At 44.3% G+C, this 26231-nt stretch overlaps 1 protein-coding gene across 4 annotated transcripts in view; it reads right to left on the bottom strand.

The window, feature by feature from the left end:
* LOC137371926 (low-density lipoprotein receptor-related protein 1-like) overlaps positions 1-26231 on the bottom strand; it is a 1827029-nt gene that overhangs the window by 1085467 nt on the left and 715331 nt on the right. The gene's annotated exons all lie outside the window — the stretch shown is intronic.

The raw sequence follows: 26231 nt of genomic DNA, 5'->3' as shown, positions 1-26231 counted from the left end.
AAAATATGTTCAATTTATCTTTTCAGTGGCAACCTCCACCAGTTCCTTTTGGTTTGGTTGCTGAGCACTTGAAGAAAGTTACTGCAGCTTGCACAGCTCATGCCGAAGCACTTGCAGTCCAACTTGTCAAAGGGAAGTGAATCAGATATTAGCACCCCCCACCCCCCCCCAGCCCCCCATCAATTTACATTTGTTCATGCCCTGGATGCCTACTGAAAAGACCCAACTAATATGACAGGTGGCACACATCCATCGCGGATTGAATGCATGCAGACTACCCACAATATTGAACACTTGGCCACTGGTTTTACACCTGTAAATCAGCTGCAGCACAACCTAATTTATTGACCAATGTCTCTCAAGTTTCTAGTCTTCCCAGTTTGAATCCAAATTCTCATTACTTTTCACTGGTTCACTCACCTTTCCCGACTACAAATCACAAATCTAAATGTTCTTATAATGCCTTCTTTGCATGACCTATTCACCCATTCTTGACATGCCATGATAAATCTACCAATAGGTAAAGTTATATTACTGTTGACATGAGTAAGAAAGTTACCATTTTTAAAACATCTGGTTTTCTACTTTTCTGACAATTTGTCTCCTTCCAAAATTCACCAGGCCCTTATAATTAAATTTTAAGGATTGTTTGAGGCAGTATCATTTTTGTTCTCACACTTTAAATATATAAATCAGGCCAGGAGGTCATGGAATACTCAAGAGTACCTCAGGCCTCTCCCACCCCTCTCCCTATCATGACACCCTCTTGATCCCACTCCCAACCATTACCTGAGAGCTGGAGTCACCCAAAGTCCTGCTCTCACCTGCTCTCCAGCCATCGTTCCCCACTGGATTTAAGTAGTTTGTCTTCTGCCTCAGCCCGACCCAAATAACTCCCGCCTGAGTTAAAATCAGCCCTTTAAGTATAAACGCATCTTTTCAACATGCACAATATCATTAGATTCTAGTCTTCAAATGTACCGAATCAAAAAGGGCAAATGTAATCTTTACTTTTGTTGAATAATATAAAAGTATGATTAGGATGCTGAAATTTAATGTAATTATTTAATCTTCACATTTAAAAATTTTAATGAGTTTTACTTCAATTTATTCCACATCCTCCACTTGAGTTAAAAAAAAGACGATGTTGCTATTCAAATACTTCCACTTCGCAAAAGTTCTATTTTTCCCAAAATATGTTGGCCACTAACCATTGAGTAAGATAGGCAGGACTAAGTTCAGGTCAAAGCAGTAGCTCAGGATTGCTGCAGGGAACTAATTACTTGGGCTTTAAACTGTTAACTGAAGGGAATATAATACACTCGTAAGGAAACTGGGTCATGTTGAATTTTTCTATTTGTGAAAGTAGGCCAGGGAATATTCAATACTATATTATGACCAGGTGAGAAAGAGGTTGACGGTTCACTTTCAACCTTCACCTGGTCTTACCGTAACAGGGTTTAATTTTAAACACACCGGCCGAGATTTCACGTTGGGCAGACAGCCAGCCAGTGACTGAAAAGTCCGCCTCGCCTGGGGATCTGACCTGCATTTTACGGGTCCCCAGGCTTTAATTGTTCCGAGGCGGGACTGCCACCCACTTGAGGGAGGACATCCCGCCTCATTGAGCTACCGGTCGATCAGTGGGACAGCACCTCTTAGTCCCAGCAGCTTCACCGGGAGCGGTGGCTATTGCTGGGTCTGCAGCCCAGCTGAAGACAAGGAGCCGGGAAGACAGGTAGGTTTGGGTTGCCTCACCAGGAGTAATTGGTCAGGCCCCAGCGAGGCAAGGGTGGTCGGTTGGGGGGGAAGGTGGGGCATGTTGGGTGCTGGGGGTAGTTGAGGTAGCTGTGCCCGATGAGCAGGCCCCCCTCCACACCCCAGGGACGAACGTGGCCGCCTGCTTTTCACAGGCGGCTTTTCCCGGCTCCAAGACTCACGCTTGCCATGTGTAAAATCCATGTGGAGGTGGGCGAAGGCCCTTAAGTGGCCGTTAAGTGGCCACTTAATTCTAATTTGGTTAATGCCTACGGATACACGATGCGCCCATGCTAGCATGCATACGTGATACACACATGCAAATAGAGACAGAAAAGTGCAGAAGAAATAAAGCGGAAAAGTTTGAAGCAATATCTGAAGAGTTTTTGTTATAAGTCCTTGATTGTAGGTAGATCTTGCTTTTCGTTGGGGCCCGTTATTCTTCTTAAACCTTGTTTGCCATAGGAGACTTTTCACTCTTGGGGTTCATGTGTCTTCAGTGGATTCAGAAGCTTGTGAGAAAGAGATGGGAGCAGACAGGAGAGGCTGTGGTGAGCCAGCCAGAAGAGGCCTTTTCAATCCAGGAGCAAATAGCTTTCTGCAGATTCTCAGTTCAAACTGTACAATTCTAAAAAAAACTCAGACTGCCAAGTAGGTTAGTCATGCAATTAACTGGTTTGACCACGTCTGTTTGTGGATTGTATTAGAGCAGGGGATAGCTGCTTTGTTCCAAGCACTATCTGTTAATATGCAAAAATGTCTTTCCAGCCAGGGGCCTGGCAACCCCTTGTCACAGGCCTTCTCGTTTTCCTAGCAACAATTTGAAATTTAATGTCCATGTGGTGAAATTAATATGCGTCATTCTTGGCAGGTGTGGGCCTGCATGACACCTCCATACGCAGGGGGATGAAATGTGATTTGGGAAAAGCAGTTGAGAGAAAATATATAAGATACAGAAAAAAAATGCATTTCTCTCATTCATTTCCATTCATTCATAAATCCTAAAGCTTATTAAAATTGCCTGTCTTCTCTTGGTGCCAGTGATGCTTTAATTGCCCCTTTTTTGGCATCCCAATAAACATGCGGTTCTTTTTTGGGAGGAAGTTTCTCTTCCGTTTGCCCATTTCCATGGCTGCCTAGGGTCTTTATTCCTGCTGAGGTAATTTTTTTAAAAAGAATCAGTAGTGGGCAGGTTTATCCTGAACTCTCTTTCAGTGCTTTGCTGAGTCATACAAAGGCTTTTGACTTCAGGGATAGGATCTTTTTCTGACTGTGGGGGAGGATTTTTTGCGAATCTCCCCTTTGTTCTCTGGGACACTCCTGCCTGCAGGTATTTGTGCAGACTCTACTGCACTTCTCGGTGGCACTTCAACAAGGTGAGGCATCACCCTCATGGTTTCTCTGTCCCCTTGAGGTCTTTCTTTGTCTCTGCAGGTTTCTGTTAATGCTGTTAGCAACTCTCGTGGGGTGCCTCTAATGTCTGCATTGATGTAGGAGGATGTGATGTCTAACCTTTCAAATGTTTCGGGATTGGCTGACTAGACTGCAGGCGTTTTCAGCTGGGATTTCTCCCGGATGACCTTTAACCTGCCCTCTAGGTTACTTTTTCCCCTTCCCTGTCTAAACTTTTGCCAGCCACGTGCCTGCCTGTCCACCTTTTGTTCTCGGTGGTGTCCCTTACAGTTCACCAACTCTCTGCTGGAGGCTCTTCCTAACAACAGTACAGGACTTAGGGGTGCAGGTTTCACTGTAGGTTGGGGTTTCCCCTCAACCTGGCACATGTGGCAACTGCTGCAGTACTCCACCACATCTTTGTGGAATTTTGGCCAGTCAAACCGCTGTCTTATGGGGGCTTTGGTCTTTTCTGTACTGGCATGTACAGCCACTGTAGTCTCGTGGGCCCTTTTTAATATTTCTCTACCTCTGTGGCACCACTGACTGGTGAACTACTGTCCACTCCTCGCTCTCAGGTCTGTGAGGAGAACTCCATTTCCTCATCAGTACCTCATTCTTTAAATAGTAGCAATCAGGGACTCCCTCTTCTTCACTCTCAAACTGGGCAGCCTGTGCTAACTCTTTCAATACTGGGTCGGCTCGCAGAGCCTCAGCTAGGGAAAATCCATTTAATTAATTCCCTGGCTTTCCTAACTTTCTAAAGAAATTCTCTGACAGGCAGACCTCATGGTCATCTGCCTGCAGTGCCAATGCAGTCTCCCCTGGGGAGCTGGTTTGATCATGGCCTGATCCACTACACATTAGGGAAAATGCAGGGGACTGTCTCCTGCCACTGACCCGTCTCTCTGACTTCTTGCGATCTCTTTTTCAGTACTACTACCTTCACCCCCACCAGATGATTACATAGGAGCAGGTCAACCCCATCCACAGGCAAACTAGGGACAATCCCTACGGTCACCAGTCCCGAAACTAGGTTGCACTCCAGGTGCACCCGGTGTACAGGTACAGGCATACACTGCCCTCCAATACTATTCATCATCATTTTGGTGTTCACTGCACTCTCTGGGAGAAAGGTCAGGCCTTTTCCCAGTAAAAGTGATCTAGTGGCCCCTGTGTCCCTTAGAATTACTATGGGCTTGCTGGGCCCATTGAGGGGAATGGGGTTAATTTCCCTTCGGACACAAATACCTGATAACCTTCAGGAATCCGATTAAATTTTCCTGCACTTGCAGCCATAAGCTTCCTGGGTCTCACTCTTACTGGAGTTAAAGCCACAGCTTATTCTGCTGTGCTTTCTATCAGGGTCACTTCTTCACTGAGCGAATGTGCCGTGATTAACCCTACAGGTTTTCCCTTTAGTTTCCAGCAGTCAGCTTTTAAAAGCCCTGCTTTATTACATGGAAGCACACAGGTCTCTGGGTCACTCTCTTGCTCACAGGACCTTCTTTTTTGGCTCAAGGAGGGCCCCCTGTGTATCCTGCTTTCCTTTCTCCCCCAGGACTGCTTGGGCTGCTCTCACCCACCCACCCTTTGTCCTTTACGAATTTGTGGGAGTGATTAAGAAAGGTTCTTCCCTGGGAAACCGATTTATAAATTAAAGCAAACTCATCAGCCAGAACGGCCGTTTGCCGGGCTCTCTGAACCCGCTGCTCCTCGACATGGGTCTTTATGGAGAGTGGGAGAGTGTTTTTAAATTCCTCTAACAGAACTTCTTCCCTGAGATTCTCATAGCTGAGCTGTATTTTAAGAACCCGCAGCCACTGGTCAAAAGCCAGCTGCTTACTTCTTTCAAACTCCAAATAAGTTTGGTTCGCTTGCTTCTTGAGGGTTCCAAACTTTTGGCGATAGGCTTATGGTACTAATTCATATGCCTGGAGGATAGCATTTTTGGTCTGTTCATAATTTGATGAACTCTCAACTGGCAACAAGGAACAAACTTCATGGGCTTTTCCAGTTAGCTTGCTTTGTAGTAAAAGAGACCAGGTCTCAGCTGGTCTCAAAGGACACAAAAAATGCCTCCACATCTTCCTCATTGAATTTTGGGATTAGTTGAGCTAGTTTTAACAATTTTGTACCCAGCCCTGAATTATGCTCCTCCATATTAGCCATGGTTTCACTGGGGTGACTCTGTCACCCCCTAGTTAACTCAAGCCACTTCAGCTCTTTCTCTTCGCATTCCTTCCGGAATATTCTTTCTGTCTCTCTTGTTCCTTCTCCTGTCTTTATGTTTCTTCACGTTCCATCTGAAAGGCTCTCTCTTTCTCCGTTTCCCTTTCCTCAAATTCAAGTTAACAAAGATGTTGGAGTCTGCTTCTAACCCTGTTTCAGCTTCTTCATATTCAAGGGAAAAATGGTTGGCCACTAGCCTTAGCAGTTCAGACTTCCGAGCCTTGCCATGTACAGTGATCCCACACTGCTCAGCCATTTTCCTCAAATCCTCCATAGACAGTGCTTTTAACTTATCCCAAGTTACTACCCCCTGGCTTGGAGAGCTGCTAGCTTCAGTTGCAGACATGTTAGTATTCAAGCACAACACAACCACAAGAAAACCAGTATTGAAAACTTGCTCTTTTTTGCTTGGGAACAATTTGCCTTCCCACTTCCAATTTCTCTCTGTTTTCTGTTTGTCTGTGGGTCAATTCCAGATGCGAGCACCCAAATTTCTGTTACGACCAGGTGAGAAAGAGGTCTAGGGTTCCCTTTCAGCCTTCACCTGGTCTTACTCTAACAGTGTTTAATTTTAAACACAGTGGGTTGACTTTTACCGGCCCCCGACGCCGCGGATCGCGGCGCGGGGGCTGGTAAGATTCTATGGGGAGAGACCCGCCTTGACCTGCGATGTCAAGAAGGGCCCGTCGCAAATTACCGGTGGCGGGGGAGACCTCAGTGCGGCTTCCCCTGCCGCATGGCAGTGGCACCCCGATTACAATATGTTAAACCGTAATTACCTCTGCAGAATTTTCGCTGAACGGGCAGCTGTCACGTGCTGTCCCTTTCATGATTTGAAAAGCAGGCAGGTCCTCAGAGGCAGAAGATTTTGCGGCAAAAGGCAAGATCCTTTCAGGAGTCTCACTCTGCATTCTTAAAAGGAGGGAGGGGGAAATTACAGGGATCCCACTCTGCATACTGGAACGAGGAGGGAGGGAGGGATACACCAGGGTCTCACTCTGCATTCCTAAAGGGAGAAGGGAAGGGGGATATTCAGGGGTCTCACACTGCATACTGGAAGCGAGGAGGGAGGGGACCTGGGATTATTGGAGTGAAAGCTCTGCAGGCATGAAGGAAGGTATTGTGTACCTTCTCTCCTTAAACAGTGTATGCTCTGCATTTATTCGTGTTGGTAAAGGAGCAGTGACACTCTTGTCACCCTGTGTGTGGGGAGGGTGCCAGAAAGGGTAGGAGCATTAAGAGTATATGGATGGTGGGGGGCAATCGATTCAGCTGGTAGGAATGACAGCAGCTGATGTACCCATCAACACCAATCCCTGCCCTGTTAGGAACCTTTGAATACATGAAGGGTTCAACTTTATGTATCACATGGAAATAGGTCTGGCTCATCCTACATTGTGTGATCCTTTGCTCCTGAGGATCGATACACGCCAGAGGCAAAATCAACAGGCAGGTGTAATTCAAGTAGAGGCCCCGGTTGTGAGCAGCAGCCCCCAAGGGGAGCTTGCCATTATGATGACCAGGCATCTACAGGCCCCAAATAACATGCCGTCGGATGTCAGACTACCAGTGTCAGAGGCGATTGTGCATGTAGAGAGGGTGGTGACATGTCTCTGTGCCCTGCTCAAGGATGACCTGCAGCCCATGGGCTTTGGTGGATACCCTATGATTTTGGTCCTCATAGTGGCAGTGGTTCTCAAGCTTGATGCCTATGCAGAGACCTCTGTGGGGTCACACAGTCAGCAGTGGACCGCTGCATCAGGGAGGTCACCGATGCCCTGCACTGGAGGGCCAGTGAGTGTGTCTGCTTCTGGACGGACTCTCACAGCTAGGCCCAGAGGGCCATCGGTTTCGGCACCATTTCCAGAGGACCAAAGGTTGCAATGTTCATAGAGTGCACTCATATGGCCATCAGTCCTCCCGGCAGGCTACCACATGCAGATGTCACAAAGAACAAAGAACAGTACAGCACAGAAACAGGCCATTCGGCCCTCCAAGCCTGCGCCGATCTTGATCCCTGCCTAAACTAAAACCTTCTGCACTTCCGGGGTCCGTATCCCTCTATTCCCATCCTATTCATGTATTTGTCAAGATGCCTCTTAAACGTCACTATCGTACCTGCTTCCACCATCTCCCCCGGCAGCAAGTTTCAGGCACTCACCACCCTGTGTGTAAAGAACTTGCCTCGCACATCCCCTCTAAACTTTGCCCCTCTCACCTTAAACCTATGTCCCCTAGTAACTGACTCTTCCACCCTGGGAAAAAGCTTCTGACTATCCGCTCTGTCCATGCCGCTTATAACTTTGCAAACCTCTATCATGTCGCCCCTCCACCTCCGTCGTTCCAGTGAAAACAATCCGAGTTTATCCAACCTCTCCTCATAGCTAATGGCCTCCAGACCAGACAACATCCTGGTAAACCTCTTCTGTACCCTCTCCAAAGCCTCCACGTCCTTCTGGTAGTGTGGCGACCAGAATTGCACGCAATATTCTCAGTGTGGCCTAACTAAAGTTCTGTACAGCTGCAGCATGATTTGCCTATTTTTATACTCCATGCCCCGACCGATGAAGGCAAGCATGCCGTATGCCTTCTTGACTACCTTATCCACCTGCGTTGCCACTTTCAGTGACCTGTGGACCTGTACGCCCAGATCTCTCTGTCTGTCAATACTCCTAACGGTTCTGCCATTTACTGTATACTTCCCACCTGCATTAGACCTTCCAAAATGCATTACCTCACATTTGTCCAAATTAAACTCCATCTGCCATTTCTCCGCCCAAGTCTCCAACCGATCTATATCCTGCTGTATCCTCTGACAATCCTCATCACTGTCCACAACTCCACCAACCTTTGTGTCGTCCGCAAACTTACTAATCAGACCAGCTACATTTTCCTCCAAATCATTTATATATACTACAAACAGCAAAGGTCCCAGCACTGATCCCTGCGGAACACCACTAGTCACATCCCTCCATTCAGAAAAGCACCCTTCCACTGCTACCCTCTGTCTTCTATGACCAAGCCAGTTCTGTATCCATCTTGCCAGCTCCCCTCTTCACCTTTTGTATCAGTCTGCCATGAGGGACCTTGTCAAAGGCTTTACTGAAGTCCATATAGATAACATCCACTGCCCTTCCTTCATCAATCATCTTTGTCACTTCCTCAGAAAACTCAATCAAATTAGTGAGACACGACCTCCATTCACAAAACCATGCTGCCTCTCGCTAATAAGTCCATTTGTTTCCTAATGGGAGTAAATCTTGCCCCGAAGAATCCTCTCGAATAATTTCCCGACCACTGACGTAAGGCTCACCGGCCGATAATTTCCTGGATTATTCTTGCTACCCTTCTTCAACAAAGGAACAACATTGATATATTCTCCAGTCCTCTGGGACCTCACCTGTAGCCAATGAGGATGCAAAGATTTCTGTCAAGGTCCCAGCAATTTTTTCCCTTGCCTCCCTCAGTATTCTGGGGTAGATCCCATTAGGCCCTGTGGACTTATCTACCTTTATGCTTTGCAAGACACCCAACACCTCCTCCTTTTTGATAATGAGATGACTGAGACTATCTGCACACCATTCCCTAGGCTCATCATCCACCAAGTCCTTCTCCTTGGTGAATACTGATGCAAAGTATTCATTTAGTACCTCGCCCATTTCCTCTGGCTCCACACATAGATTCCCTTCTCTGTCCTTGAGTGGGCCAACCCTTTCCCTGGTTACCCTCTTGCTCTTCATATACATATAAAAAGCCTTGGGATTTTCCTTAATCCTGTTTGCCAATGACTTCTCATAACCCCTTTTAGCCCTCCTGACTCCTTGCTTAATTTCCTTCCTACTGTCTTTATATTCCTCAAGGGATTCGTCTGTTCCTCGCCTTCCAGCCCTTACGAATGCTTCCTTTTTCTTTTTGACGAGGCTCACAATATCCCGCGTTATCCAAGGTTCCCAAAACTTGCCACACTTATCCTTCTTCCTCACAGGAACATGCTGGTCCTGGATTCTGATCAACTGACGTTTGAAAGACTCCCACATGTCAGATGTTGATTTACCCTCAAACAGCCAATCTAAATTCTTCAGTTCCTGCCTAATATTGTTATAATTAGCCTTCCCCCAATTTAGCACCTTCACCCGAGGACTACTCTTATCCTTATCCACAAGTACCTTAAAACTTATGGAATTATGGTCACTGTTGCTGAAATGCTCCCCGACTGAAACTTTGACCACCTGGCTGGGCTCATTCCCCAATACCAGGTCCAGTACGGCCCCATCCCCAGTTGGACTATCTACGTATTGTTTCAAGAAGCCCTCCTGGATGCTCCTTTCAAATTCTGCCCCATCCAAGCCCCTGGCACTAAGTGAGTCCCAGTCAATATCGGGGAAGTTAAAATCACCCAACAATACAACCCTGTTACCTTTATATCTTTCCAAAATCTGTCTACATATCTGCTCCTCTACCTCCTGCTGGCTGTTGGGAGGCCTGTAGTAAACCCCCAACATCGTGACTGCACCCTTCTTATTCCTGAGCTCCTCCTATATTGCCTCGCTGCACGACCCCTCCGAGGTGTCCTCCCGCAGTCCTTTTGGGCCTCCTTATCTCGAGAGACAATGGATACGCGCCTGGAGGTGGTCAGTGGTTTGTGAAGCAGCGCCTGGAGTGGCTATAAAGGCCAATTCTGGAGTAACAGGCTCTTCCACAGGTGCTGCAGAGAAATTTGTTTCCGCAGTGCAGCTGTGATATTCTCCTTAACCAGTAATGCAACTCCCCCACCCCTTTTACATCCCCCTCTATCCCGCCTGAAGCTTCTAAATCCTGGAACATTTAGCTGCCAATCCTGTCCTTCCCTCAACCAAGTCTCTGTAATAGCAACAACATCATAGTTCCAAGTACTAATCCAAGCTCTAAGTTCATCTGCCTTACCTGTTATACTTCTTGCATTGAAACAAATGCACTTCAGACCACCAGTCCCGCTGTTCTCAGCAACATCTCCCTGTCTGCTCTTCCTCTTAGTCTTACTGGCCGTAATTACTAGTTCCCCTTCATTTATTTCACTTGCTGTCCTACTGCTCTGGTTCCCACCCCCCTGCCACACTAGTTTAAACCCTCCCGAGTGACGCTAGCAAACCTCGCAGCCAGGATATTTGTGCCCCTCCAGTTCAGATGCAACCCATCCTTCTTGTACAGGTCCCATCTGTCCCTGAAGAGATCCCAATGGTCCAGATATCTGAAACCCTCCCTTCTACACCAGCTGTTCAACCACGTGTTTAGCTGCACTATCTTCCTATTTCTAACCTCACTGGCACGTGGCACAGGGAGGAATCCCGAGATTACAACCCTAGAGGTCCTGTTTTTTAACTTTCTACCTAACTCCCTAAACTCCCCCTGCAGGACTTCATCACTCTTCCTGCCTATATTGTTGGTACCGATGTGTACCACAACCTCTGGCTTTTCACCCTCCCCCTTTAGAATGCCCCCTGTCCATTCAGAGGCATCCTTGACCCTGGCACCAGGGAGACAACATACCATCCTGGAGTCTCTTTCACGTCCACAGAAGCACCTATCTGTGCCCCTGACTATCGAGTCCCCTATAACTATTGCTCTTCTGCGCTTTGTCCCTCCCTGCTGAACAACAATGCCAGCCGTGGTGTCACTGCTCGGGCTGCTGCTGTTTTCCCCTGATAGGCCACCCCCCCAACAGTATCCAAAACGGTATACTTGTTAGAGATGGGGATAGCCGCAGGGGATTCCTGCACAGACTGCCTGCCCCTTCTAGCGGTCACCCATCTATCTGCCTGCACCTTGGGTGTAACCACTTCTCTAAAACTCCTGTATATGACACTTTCTGCCACCTGCATGCTCCTAAGTGCATCCAGTTGCCGTTCCAACCGATCCATGCGGTCTGTGAGGAGCTGCAACTGGGTACACTTCCTGCAGATGTAGTCGTCCGGAACGCTGGAAGCATCACGGACTTTCCACATCTAACAGGTGAAGCACTTCACCCCTCTAACTGTCATTTCTAGTACTAATTAGTTAATCAGCATTAAAGGAATCCTCTCAATTTAAGTGAAACTGGTATGTGATCACTGCTGATGCTTCATGCAAATCTATGACCGCTTCTCAGGCTGCTGCCACGACATATGGGTCCTATGCCAGTCCCAGCTACCACCACCGCTCACTGAACTGGCTCAGATGGAGGGGTGGCTTCTTGGAGATAAGGGCTATCCCTTGCAGACATGGCTCCCAACACCAGTGAGAGACTCCACCACTGCTACAGAGGAGAGATTCAATGCCAGCCACTGAGCTACAAGAGCCACCATTGAGCATGAGATCGGCGTGCTGAAAGAGCGCTTCCTATGCCTGGATGGATAGGGTGATGCCCTGTACTGCGGCCGAAAAGGCCAGCTCCTTTCTTTGCTGCTCTATGCAACTACGCACCCAATAGGGGCCAGGCCTGGCATGATGAGGAGAGAGGCCAACATGATTCTTCCTTGGACTATGAGGCTGCTAGAGACCTACAACATGAAAGACGCATGGGAGTGCAGATGGCACCCAGAATCTGCACGCAGGGCTAGCAGTGAGCTCGGGATGTATGGCAGTGGCTTATCAGACAAAGGCTGTCTGCTACATAGGAACTGACGAGCTCTGCAAGCAGCACATCACCCTCACTCACATGCTGTGCACCAGCCCACATCTGCAGCATCCCTGTGTAAACCATTAGAGGGAGCAGCTGACTGAGCCAGTGTCCATGTCACTGCAGCCGTGGAGACGTTCATGAGTAATGGTGGCGTGGCAATGATGTTATTGCATATGTTGGCTCTCCTGAAGGGCCAATGGTGCAAAGGGATGTGACAATGGCGCTACATGCTGGCACACATCATTCACACAGAGAAAAGGACACACATGTTGGTGAGGAATATTTAATGAAAGATGTATTTGCATTGCTGTCACACCTGTACATTCCCATTTGTGTCAGTGTGTTCTCTGTAAACCTGTGTAATACCTTTTATGGTATATTTAAGTCTCATGTCCTGGCATGTGCAAAATTAAGATTATTCACCAAGGTGCAACACGCCTATAAGAAAGAATGTTACACTTGAGTGGAAGAAGAGGATCGCAACTTCACTGGACACTGGGACACAGCAGGGGAAGTACGTCGCAGCAAAGTGGAAAGTGCTAGGGTCACTTTTTGTTACCTTTTTGCAGCATTTGTGGAGAGAGAAGCAGAGTTAACTTTCAGGTCTGTGAACTTGGGCAAGTTAACTCTGCTTCTCTCTCCACAGATGCTGCCTGACCTGCTGGATTTCTGCAGCACTTCCTGCTTTGCTCCAAGATTAACAGCAGCCCCACTCTTCAGCAGTCAGTTAAGTGTTTTTCGACAGCTGTTCAGAACCAGGTGCTGGGGCACTTGAAATAGGGTCCCAGCACCTGCTGCACAGCTGTCAAAACGTCTCTCACTGTGCCAAATGTCCCGCCTCTCCCCACATTGTATGGAGACGGCGGCTTGGCGCCTTAATGTTAAAGAGCCCCCGTGCGCAATATTGTGGGGGCTCTGCAGTGGCCATTAAATGCAGGCACCCCAGTGAGTTTAAAGGGCGCCGCCGCGCAGCGCCTGAAAAAAATTCATCCCACTGTGTTTTTAGCTCCTCCTTGTTGAATCCTTCTTCACCGCTTTCCAATTATAAAGAAAGCAGCACAAACAGGCTTTCTTAGGTTTGAAGAAGAAAAGTGAAATTTTATTAAACTTAAACTCTATTTCGGTTAATGCCTACGGATATACAACACGCCCATGCTCGCATGCATACATGATACACACATGCAAATAGAGACCGAAAAAAACAGAAGAAATAAAGTGAAAAAATTTGAGGCAATATCTGAAGAGTTTTTGTTATGGATCTTCAAGCTCACTGTAGAGTCCTTGATTGTAGGTGGATCTTTCTTTTCGTTGGGGCCCGGTATCCTTCTTAAACCTTGTTCGCTGTAGGAGACTTTTCTCGCTTGGGGTTCATATGTCTTCAGTGGATTCAGAGGCTTGTGAGAAAGAGATGGGAGCAGACAGGAGAGGCTGTGGCAAGCTAGCCAGGAGAGGTCTTTTCAATCCGGGAGCAAACAGCTTTCTGCAGACTCTCAGTTCAAACTATACAACTCTGTAAAATAAACCCAGACTGCCAAGCAGGTTAGTCATCACTTGTGTGACCACGTCTATCTGTGGATTATATTGGAGCAGGGGATAGCTGCTTTGTTCCAAGCACTGTCTGTTAATATGCAAAAATGTCTTTCCAGCCAGGGGCCTGGCAACCCTTTGTCACAGGCCTTTTCTTCCCAGCAACAATTTGAAATTTAATGTCCATGTGGCGAAATTAATATGCCTCATTCTTGGCAGGTGGGGGCCTGCATGACAACTGTATAATTAATTATGTTTCCGTTCCTATTTCCAGCATTGTTTTCTTGAATAATATGATTTGCAGACTAATGTTTTTCTCTCCTCTATTATGTTTTATTATTCTCAGTGCCCATTAACTTTAATCAGATAAATTTCCACAAATGCTGTCATACTGTGATGTATGGGATCATTGCAGACTTTTTTCCAAATTATGTTTGCATTTTACCTTCACTGCTGGAGGCAAAGGTAAATTTTTTCAAGCTTATTTATGATTAATTATTAATTTTGAATATATTAGGGAACACAACACAATAGGGATAAGAATGCATTGTTGTCACTGATTCTTATAGTTACATTGACGTGATATTAGTTGGATTTCTAATGAATTACTGCATATATCCTTATTACTGTTTCAGTCCAGACCACAGATACTTTGCAGCAATAAAAGTAAATCTGTATTAGATACATGTAAAAATATCACTCATAACCATAAGATTTTATCACATACAGAGTAAATCTCTTGACCATGAAGCCTTTTTCACCTCAAATATGATGCACAACACAATAAAGGGCAACATTTGATTAGCATCATTAGTATTGTCAGTAACCGTGCTACAAAGTGCCAAAGCATAAAATATGAGTTTTATTCAGTAGCAGGATGTACAGGCCTAATTAATCATCTAATTAACAGTAATGCATTCATTTGAATGTGCATCTACACACTGGAATTAATGCAGTACACTGATGAAGAAAGGGCTACTCAGGGCACAAGCTGAGAGATGCTATTTTCTCCCAGGTCTGATATTAATTGAAAAATAAAGACCAAGCAAACTGCTCCAAGACCATTGAAACACTGATCCAAAATATTTTGGTTAATTTTCTGTTTTTAATGATCTTAAGTAAGTATCGGTACAATGTCACTTCTGAGATGGGAGAAGCTATGTTTTGCAAAGGAATGAAATACAGCCCTAAAGAAACAGCTAGTCAAGAGGAAAAAGGAAACTTACTTAAGGTTGAAGAGGCAAGGATCAGACAGGGCTCTAGAGGGTTACAAGGTAGCCAGGAAGGAACTGAAGAATGGACTTAGGAGAGCTAGAAGGGGACATGAAAAGGTCTTGGCGGGTAGGATTAAGGAAAATCCCAAGGCGTTCTACACTTATGTGAGGAACAAGAGGATGGCCAGAGTGAGGGTAGGGCCGATCAGGGATAGTGGAGGGAACTTGTGCCTGGAGTCGGAGGAGGTAGGGGAGGTCCTAAATGAATACTTTGCTTCAGTATTCACTAGTGAGAGAGACCTGGTCGTTTGTGAGGACAGCGTGAAACATGCTGATATGCTCGAACAGGTTGAGGTTAAGAGGGAGGATGTGCTGGAAAGTTTGAAAGATATGAGGACAGATAAGTCCCCGGGGCCAGACGGGATATACCCAAGGATATTACGGGAAGCGAGGGAAGAGATTTCTGCGCCTTTGGCGATGATCTTTGCATCCTCACTGTCCACTGGAGTAGTACCGGATGATTGGAGGGTGGCAAATGTTGTTCCCTTGTTCAAGAACGGGAATAGGGATAACCCTGGGAATTATAGACCAGTCAGTCTTACGTCGGTATTGGGCAAATTATTGGAGAGGATTCTGAGAGACAAGATTTATGATTATTTGGAAAAGCATGGTTTGATTAGAGACAGTCAGCATGGCTTTGTAAGGGGCAGGTCATGCCTCACAAGCCATTTTGAATTCTTTGAAGATGTGACAAAACACATTGATGAAGGAAGAGCAGTGGATGTGGTGTATATGGATTTTAGCAAGGCGTTTGATAAGGTTCCCCATGGTAGGCTCATTCAGAAAGTAAGGAGGCATGGGATTCAGGGAAAGTTGGCTGTCTGGATACAAAATTGGCTGGCCCATAGAAGTCAGAGGGTGGTAGTAGATGGAAAGTATTCAGCATGGAGCTCGGTGACCAGTGGTGTTCCACAAGGATCTGTTCTGGGACCTCTGCACTTTGTGATTTTTATAAATGACTTGGATGAGTAAGTGGAAGGCTGGGTTAGCAAGTTTGCCGATGACACGAAGGTTGCTGGAGTTGTGGATAGTGTGGACGGCTGTTGTAGGTTGCAACGGGACATTGACAGGATGCAGAGCTGGGCTGAGAAGTGGCAGATGGAGTTCAAGCTGGAAAAGTGTGAAGTGATTCATTTTGGAAGGTCGAATTTGAATGCAGAATACAGGCGTAAAGACAGGATTCTTGGTAGTGTGGAGGAACAGAGGGATCTTGGGGTCCATGTCCATAGATCGCTCAAAGTTGCCACCCAAGTTGATAGGGTTGTTAAGAAGGCGTATGGTGTGTTGGCTTTCATTAACAGGGGGATTGAGTTTAAGAGCCGCGAGGTTATGCTGCAGCTCTATAAAGCCCTGGTTCGACCACATTTGGAATATTGTGTTCAGTTCTGGTCGCCTCATTATGGGAAGGATGTGGAAGCTTTAGAGAGGGTGCAGAGGAGATTTACCAGGATGCTGCTTGGACTGGAGGGCATGTTTTATGAAGAAAGGTTGAGGGAGCTAGGGCTTTTCTCATTGGAGCGAAGAAGGATGAGAGGTGACTTGATCGAGGGGTACAAGATGATGAGAGGCATGGATAGAGTGGATAGCCAGAGACTTTTTCCCAGGGCGGAAAGGGCTATTACCAGGGGGCATAATTTTAAGGTGATTGGAGGAAGGTTTCGGGGAGATGTCAGAGGTAGGTTCTTTACACAGAGAGTGGTGGGTGCGTGGAATGCACTGCCAGCGGTGGTAGTAGAAGCAGATACATTAGGGACATTTAAGCGACTCTTGGATAGGTACATGGAAAATAGTAGAATGAAGTGTCGGTAGTTAGTTTGATCTTAGAGTAGGTTAAAGGTTCGGCACAACATCGTGGGCCGAAGGGCCTGTACTGTGCTGTACTGCTCTATGTTCCATGTTCTATGTTCTAAACACGCTCTGTAATTACATTTGCGACTCTCTTAGCACTACATTGATACTACTTTTTATTCATTCTTGGGATCTGAGAAGCATTGGAAACGTCGGCAAATATTGCCTATACCGAGATGCACTGAGGAGGTGGCAGTGAGCTGCTTTCTTGAACTGCTGCAGTCTGTGTCATGGAGGTGCTCCCAGGTGCTTATGGTTATGGGCTCTCAGGATTTTAACCCAGCCACTACTCCTTCATATGTAGCATCCTGCAAAATTTCAGTATCACTGCTAAAGAAAGAAACTAACTTGTGTGCTACTGTATAGGGTTGGCACCACAATCTTATTGCAATAAAAAAATGGCTTAAGCACTGCTAAATATTACAGCAGCTCTAAAGGAGACAATTATAAATGGATAAAAATAAACTCAAAGCTGAAGCAATTAACATCCTAACAATGAACAATTTAGCACTTAACAGCACAGCAAATATCTAATTGTCTTTATGGTAATAACAACATGAGAAATTATACTCACACAAATGCAAACAGTATGGACACATAGGGAGTTATTTTCAACTTACAACCAGAGTCTAAAACCAATATTTTGGATCAGGTACTTATTATAGAAACTGGTCTGTTTTTCTCTCCATTAATTTTTATTTTAGGGTGTGAAAGCACATCGGAAGCTGAGTTTTAGATGAGCTAAATTTCTGGTCTGAACTTGCATTCGCCTGTTCTAATTCTGTAGTGTAGCACATTTACTCCCACTCTGTAGTACACCAATGTGCCTTTCTGTCAGGGCTCACGAAAACTCATAATTCATTTTTGCCTACATTGTTAATAAATTATGGATCATTCCATGTGTTTGCGAAAATAAATCCATTTCTAGTGATTATCCTCTACTTGTGTTGGCTGTACAAAATTATGGTAATTGTGCAAAGTATGAATAGTCTTGCACTTTACACATTTACATTCCTGTCAATAGAGACTTACGATTACGTGACAGAAAAAAATTAAAACAAGAAAAAAAACTGCCCTGATGCTAACTCAGACAATTTTTAAAAATCTTTTGGTGTAGACATATTTTTAAGGCCTGTTTCTCAAGCAAATAACTGACAATGGTTGGCAACACTAGTTGGTGAAGGTATTCACGTGATGTCTGATCACACAATGTCTGCACAAATACCCTATAAATGTAGGGTATCTTATAATTGAGTACCTTTGCTTACAATTTCATGTTAGCAGTTGTATGAGAATTTAAAAAACCAGTCTTGCATTTGTACAGCACCTTTCATGATCTCAGGACATCCCAAAATGCTTTATAGCAAATTAAGCACATTTTAAGTGTGGTCACTTACTTGTAAAGTAGGTAAGTGAACTGGCAGGTGAAGAAAGGGGACTGAAGGTGGGGAAGGGACTTGCAGGAGGGAAAACCAGATGTAGGAGTAACTCTGATTCCACCTGTAACCAAAAGTAACTCACCAAAATTGCTCTGATAGCAGTATTACTGTAAGTTAACAGTCAGATTCCTTTTATAGCCAACACCTATACAAGAATTCTCTTGGCACTATTCCAACTCATCACATTGCAGGGAATGCTGGGCCCATGTCTACCCCATTCCCCAATCACCCTCTCCCCTGCCTGAGTACCAGTCCCCAATCCCCAGTCTCCCTCTCTCTCTGCCAGAGCCCCAATCTCCTGAGCCTCATTCCTGAATCTCCCTCTCTCCTCAATAACACCCTCAATCACACCCATCCCCTGGCATCCATTCTCTGATCTTTGTCTCCCTCAAATCAGAGAGTTGAATGCATGGATTAAAGATTGGTGTGGGAGAAGTGGGTTTCGATTCAAGGGGCACTGGCACCAGTACAGGGGAAAGAGGGAGCTGTACCATTGGGATGATCCTCACCTGAACTGCACTAGGACCAGTGTCCTGGTGAGTTGTATAACTAGGACTGCAGAGAGGGCTTTAAACTAAATAGTTGGGGGGAGTGGGGGGGGGTGCAGTGGTGGAAGAGTTCATGCAAGAGGAGATTTGGAAAGTTAAATAGGAAGGACAAGGCAATACTACAGGGTAGCAATATGGGCAATGGTAAGCACGGTGTATTCGGAAGAGACAGAGTGTACTGTCAAGCTAGGCCCCCACCTGTCAAGAATGGGGCACATTAATTTTGTCACAAACATTTATTTAAACTGTTATTGGAATGAAGAAAGAACATGTTACATAGATTAGCCGTGGCTGGAAAAGACATTTGCATATTAACAGAAGGTGATTGGAAGGGCAAAGGGCCAATCCCTGACACATTCAACCCACAATGGACCTTGATGACCAGGTATTGTGTGTAAGAGGAGCATTCCAGAGACTGCTAAGGTGATACAATCCAAGACATGGTCAGACAAGTTAGTCACATGACTAACCTGCTTGGCAACCTGGGTTTTTTCTGAATTGTATAAACAGTTTGAACTGAGAAAGTTTGTTTGCTCCTGAACTGAGAAGATCTCTCCTGTCTGCTCCCGTCTCTTTCTCACAAGGCTCTGAATCCATTGAAGACACATGGACCCCAAGAGACAAAAGTCTCCTAGCAAACAAGGTTTAAGAATAATACTGGGCCCCAACAAAAAGCAAGATCTACCTACAAGCAAGGATTCTACAGTGAGCTTGAAGAACCGTAACAAAAACGCTTCAGAAATTGCCTCAAATGTTTCCACTTTATTTTTCTTCTGTTCTTTTCTGTCTCTATTTGCATGTGTGTATCACGTATGCATGCTAGTGTGGCTGCATCGTGTATCCATAGGCATCAACTGAATTAGAGTTTAAGTTTGATAAATTTTAATTTTTCTTCTTTAAATCTAAGAAAGCCTGTTTGTGCTGGTATCTTTGCCTTACAATTGGGAATTGGTGAACAAGGATTCACCGAAGACGATCTAAAAACACAGTGTGTTTAAAATTAAACCCTGTTACAGTAAGACCAGGTGAAGGCTGAGAGGGACTGCTAGCCACCTTTCTCACCTGGTCTTAACAGTACAAACATAAGAGTGCACCAGCAAACATAGTCAGAGTAGGGAAAACAGTTTTAAACTTACAGAATAGGAGGAGGATTCAGTGAAAGGAGATTTAGAAATCCAAAAATAAAGTTGAGGCAACTGAAAAGTATACTGATGTGGGTAAAGAAAGCTGAGTGGGACAAGAAGGGACAGAGAGTTTAACGGTAATAGTGCATCAGAGATTAAGGTTCATGTAGGGAATAGTAACTAAAAAACTGAAGTCATATCATCTGAATGCATGGGGCATCCACAATAAGATAGATGAACTAATGGCACAAATAGAGATAGATGGTTTAGATCTAATACCATTTCAGAGACATGGTTACAAGGTGACCAAGGCTGAGAAATAAATAGTCTAGGATACACAATATTTTGAAAAGACAGGCAGAATGGAAAAGGAGGGAGAGTAGCCCTGATAATAAAGGATGACATAAGGACATTAGTGAGAAAAGATTTTGGCTCAGAAAATCATGAAGTGAAATCAGTGTGGGTGGAGATTAGGAATAGCAAGGGTCAGAAAATGTTGGTGTGAGTAGTTTATAGACCCCCCAGCAGTAGTTATATTGGACAGAGCATTAAACAAGAAATTATTGGAGCTTGTAACAAAGGCAATGTAATAATTGTAGGGGACTTTAATCTTCATACAAAATGGACCAATCAAATTGGCAAAGGTGGTCTGGAAAATGAGTTTGTAGAGTTCTTTTGTCAGTTTTCTGGAGCAATATGTTGTGGAACCAACTAGGGACAAATAATATTTTAGATCTAGTATTGTGCAATGAGGCTGGGTTAATTACTAATTAAATAGTAGTAAAAGATTCACTGCGAAATAGTGACTATAATACCATTGAATTCCATGGGCTGAATATTACCAGCCCCCAGACATCGGGGGTTGTGGAAGGGGGGCCCGGAAAATACTTATGGGAGAGGCCTGCCACGGGCCTTGATGCCGAGAAGGCTGTGCCCCATCTTACCAGTGAAGCCTCGGGATGGACCCCATCTCCCGCCTTAATTTAAATATTTAAATAAATATTAATACATACATAAACACTTACCGTATCCCAACGTCGATATTCCGGCAGTGGCCGGAACTCCCGTGCCTTCGGATCTCTGTTTGGAGATCTGAGGTGAGACACTGGTGGGGAGGGGGAAGGAGGGAATTTTTCAGGGCAGGAGTGGGGAGCAGGGTAAAGTGTTCCTATTGGTTGCAGAGATGGTGGGAAGGGTTTGAGGGTCAAAGGTAATGAAGTTCGAGGGGGAAAGTTTAGGATCGCAGAAAATGTCTTTTTTTGGGGGGAATAGGGCAATTTATAAATTGATTACTCAGTGAGGGGATGGGAGAGGGGATTCAAAGTGACATTAAAATTTTATTTCAATTTTTAGAGCAACAGAACCTTTAAAATTTTAAATTAAACTGAAGGGCTTGAAGTCCTTTAAAAATGGCGCAGTTGCACCAGATGCCATTGCGGGGAATGAAGTGCCTGGCCCTCTACGTTATTGGGAGTGGGTGGTCTTCCCCCGCCATGTTAATTAGCTGTTGCGTGAAATATTGCAACGGCTCCGCGGTGCACGTCTTATGTGTGCGCTGTGTACTTTTTAAAATTCAGCCCCATGTTAAGTTTGAAAACAACATACTCCAAAAACAAACAAGAATCTTTACTTAAACAAAGACAATTACATAGGTATGAGGGAAAAGTTGGCTAAGGTTGATTGGATAAATAGACTAAAAGTTATGGTGGTAAATAAACTGTGGAAAACATTGAAAGAAAATTCAAACAGTTCAACAAAATTGCATTCCATTGAAAAACAATAACACTGTGAGAAAGATCCATCCGTGGCTTACTAAGGAGGTTAAGGATAGTATTAGATTCAAAGTAGGGACTAATAATGTTGCAAAGAATAGTACTAAGTCTGAGGATTGGAAGTGTTTTAGAAACCAGCAAAGGGCCAGCAAAAAGTTGATAAAAAGGGAAAAAAATAGAACATGCGAGTAAACTAGCCAGGAATATAAAAACAGATTGTAAGAGTATTTACAAGTATATAAAAAGTAAGACAGTAGCTAAAGAAAATATTGGTCCCGAAGAAGCAGAGACAGGAGAAATTATCATGGGGAATGAGGAAATGGCAGAGACATTGAACAAGTATTTTGTGTTCGTCTTCATAGTAGAGGACACAATTTACCTACCAGAAACAGAGGGTAACCTAGGGGCTAATAAGAGTGAGGATATTAATATCAGCAGAGAAAAAGTATGGGAGAAACTAAAGGGACTAAAATCTGAAAAATCCCCAGGATGATGGCCTACATCCTAGCGTTCTAAAAGAGATAGCTGCCAAAATTGTGGATGCGCTGGTTATGACTTTCCAAAATTTCCTAGATTCTGGAATTGTCCTTGCAGATTGGAAGGTAGCAAATGTAACATTGCTATTCAAGAAATGAGGGAGAGAGAAAACAGTGAACTACAGGCCAGTTAGCCTCACATCAGTCATCAGGAAAGGGCTGGAATCTATTATTAAGGAAGTCTGAACAACACACTTAGAAAAGCATAGAATGATTGGAACAAGTCAACGTGATTTTACAAAAGGGAAACTGTGTTTGACAAATTTATTAGCATTTTTTGAGGATGTAACTAGTATGATAGATGAAGGGATACCAGTAGATGTGTATACTTGGTTTCCAAAAGGCATTTGATAAGGTGCCACACCAAAGATAAATATACAGGATAAGGGTTCATGAAGTTGGGGGTAATATATTAGCATGGATAGATGATTGATTAATGGACAGGAAGCAGAGAGTATGGATAAATGGGGCATTTTCAAGTTGGCAGGCTATGACTAGTGGAGTGCGGCAAGGATCACTGCTTGGACCTCAGCAATTTAAAATCTATATTAATGACTTAGATGAAGAGACAGAGCAATTTTGCTGATGATACAAAGCTAGGTGGAAATACAAGTGGTGAGAAGAATGTAAAGAGGCTGCAAAGAGATATAGACAGGTTATGTGAACGGGCAACAAGGAGGCGGATGGAGTATAATTTGGTCAAGTGTGAGGTTATTCACTTTGGTCATAAGAATAGAAAAGAGAATATTTTTTAAAAGCTTGTAAATGTTGATGTTCAGAGCGACTTGGGTGTACAGGTACAAGGAACACAAAAAGTTAACATGCAGGAACAGCAAGCATTTAGGAAAGCAAATGGCACGTTGGCCTTTATTGCAATGATGAGCAGGGCCCCCCAGCCCTGGGACGATCGTAGCCGCCTGGTTTTCACTGACGGCTTTTCCTAGCTCCAGGATGCCCGCTTGCCATGCATAAAATTCGCGTGGAGGTGGGTGAAGGCCCTTAAGTGGCCGTTAAGTGGCCACTTTAGGGCCTCGATTGGCCTGGGGCGGGCGGGCCGTTTTTCTCTCTTACCACCCCCCCCCCGCCCTACGTAAAGTGGGGATGGATGCAGGAGCAGGTCAGGAAAGTCTCTCAGAGCCTCCCACTCCATTTTACACCATCTCCCCGCCACCATCTGGCTCGTTGGGATGGCATAAAATTCCGGTCTAAGTGTTTTGGGGTGAAGGGCAAACAGTTACTGTAATTGTTATTGGGGGTTGAAGGGGGGGGGCGGTGGTTAGTGGGAAAGCTGTGTAATAAATGTATTTATTTAATTTTGGGGGGGGGGTTACTTCTTAAAAAATTTATATGTACTGGCAGGGCTAGCTGCCCTTTAAAAATGCCATTGCCGGCGATGGACAGCCCGCCCCCTCCATATGATTTGGGCAGGGGGTATGGGGGGGCCACCCTGCCCATTTAAATGAGCAGCTGCACAGGAGATTGTGGCGGCTCTTTGGCGTGCAGCCCACATGGGCAGGCCACCATTTTTTGAGCTCACCGCTGAAATCGGCGGCAGGGTCTTAAAATCCAGTCCACTCTGTTCGTGTCATGTAGATCATTTGCTTGTAAGAGGAAATCTGACAAAGGGAAAGCATGAGAATGCTCCTATAGTCCAAATTCCTACAGTCCCAAGTGAAAGTCAGAAAGAAAGTGCAAGTCACAAAGGAACTGAAAATTTACCGGTATCGCAGAATCCACCAGTCAAGCAAAGTGAGTGAAGGTCTTTGATTAAGACTAATCAATTAATTTCACATTGCCAACCATTAAGTTGAGTTGGCAGTCAAAGTCAAAGTTCAGGGTCGATACAGTCTGAGATGTTGTTTGAGAAGAGTCAAACTAATGGAAATGGTGAAGATACCCAGGCAGAAAGACAATGAAGCCAGACTGGTTAATTCAAAGTATGCAGGAAGGAAGAAGAAATAAGTTGTTCTTTTCATCACTTCTTGTCATATGATAATATTTGTGTTAAAGATATACTGGTGTTAAGGAAAAACAATTTTCTTTTACATGTAAATTACTCTGGAAATATTGGTCATATAAGTTGCGACTTCAGTAACAACAAGCATGCAACCCAACCTGTTAAGTTTTAAGTATTATTGTTTTCTAGGCAATTTGTACATATACCATTTTACATTTTAATGTGAAAGTATTTTTTAAGTGGGGAGGGAGTGTCATATATTGTCATAGCTGAGCATTTTGTTATACTGCCCTCTCTGTTGGGGAGGTATAATTTCTGCTGCAATCTCTGCTGGGGAAGTGTTAATGAAGTTTGTTCAAAAATGGCTGCTTGCTGTGAGTCCACATGTTGTCCCCCTCAGTGAAATCCACAACAGTAACTCTTTTAAGGACTGCTGTAAATTCAGAAATATTAGACTAATCTTAACAAAGCCCCAATACTCTTATTTCAGATGTGCTCTTTTCAGGTGGTCTTTGGGGTACTTAAAAAAATTTCCACAATGTATTTCGCAGTGGTCCAAACCCTCGAGCAGATCAAGCATGGCCCATCGCACTGCTAAATTTGTCATGGCTGCACCCATTTGATGACCTAAATAATGGGTGTAACAATGTTGAATTTCTGTCATACTGTTGTTATTGAGCAACATCTGGATACAGCAAACAATACTAATAGATGAATAGGCTAGCACCTACTTAATCAACTGGATTCTGTTGCACTAAAATAAATAAATAAAATAAATAAATATTTCCACTTAAAAAAATCATTTCCATTCACTATGGCATAAAATATATCCTAGTTAAACTTTCATTACTCCAGATTTTAAAATGCAGATTTAGGAGTACACAATAAGACACTAAGTTCCTGAAACAAATGGAATCAATTTTGAAGTTGTACGATGTAGAATGAATAATAAAAGCAATTCCATCAATAATGAGATTATATCAATCATGCTTGTCCTAACCGAATGTAAGGAAATCTCATTTTACTTTATAGCTAATAGATCAGGAACTAATTGTCAAGACAAAGGTTACTCATCGACACTTAAGCACTTCCTCTTCTCAGTCAAAACTCCCCTACCTGATGAAAATTTATGCATCATGCATGCACTGAGAGCAGCTACAATCAATCACTCAAATAAAATTTTGTTGTGTTTTGTATAGCAAAGTCTAATAAAGCAGCAAGTAAAGAGTTTGCACTACTGGTTCCTCACAGAGAAAATTTTAAATCTGAGGTATGTCTTGCTGATACTTTCAGTAGGGTCATCGAACAATAGTTAGAAACAAGAATCTTGACCAAGGTTTCCCTTCCCTAGCTAGGCTAAGGTAGGCTAAATAGTTATCCTCATCTTATATAACGTGTGATCTTATGAATGGAAAGTACAGAAGCGTCAACATTTAGAAGGGCTAGGAATTGAACATAGGACTTTCCTGAAATAAAAACAAGAAATGCTGGAAATACTCAGCAGATCTGGCAGTATCTGTGGAGAGAGAGGCAGAGTTAACGTTTCAGGTCAGTGACCCTTCTTCAGAACTGGCAAATATTAGGAATGTGAAAGGTTATAAGCAAGTAAAGCAGGGGTGGGGCAAGAGATAACAAAGGAGAAAGTGTAGATAGGACAAGGTCACAGAATAGCTGACTAGAAGATCATGGAGCAAAGGCAAACAATATGTTAATGGTGTGTTTAAAGACAAAGCATTAGTACAGATAGGGTGCTAACGGACTGAAAATTGAACAGCCGCAAGTACAAACATGAAAAAAAGTGGGCAAGCAAACTGAACAAACTAAGATGAAATAAAATAAAATAAACACAAAAAATATATAAAAAAAGAAAAAAGAAGAACTAACTAAAATAAAATAAAATAGGGGGCCATCATGCTCTGAAATGATTGAACTCAATGTTCAGTCCGGCAGGCTGTAGTGTGCCTAATCGGTAAATGAGATGCTGTTCCTCGAGCTTGTGTTGATGTTCACTGGAACACTGCAGCAATCCCAGGACAGAGATGTGAGCATGAGAGCAGGGGCAGTGTTGAAATGGCAAGCAACCGAAAGCTCGGGGTCATGCTTGTGGACTGAGTGGAGGTGTTCTGCAAAGCAGTCACCCAGTCTGCGTTTGGTCTCCCCGATGTAGAGGAGACCACATTATGAGCA

The sequence above is a fragment of the Heterodontus francisci genome, chromosome 7 (assembly GCF_036365525.1).
Source record: "Heterodontus francisci isolate sHetFra1 chromosome 7, sHetFra1.hap1, whole genome shotgun sequence".
Classification (NCBI taxonomy): Eukaryota; Metazoa; Chordata; class Chondrichthyes; order Heterodontiformes; family Heterodontidae; genus Heterodontus; species Heterodontus francisci.
The sequence above is the reverse complement of the archived record's forward strand: the minus strand, read 5'-3'. Positions and strand labels throughout refer to the sequence as shown.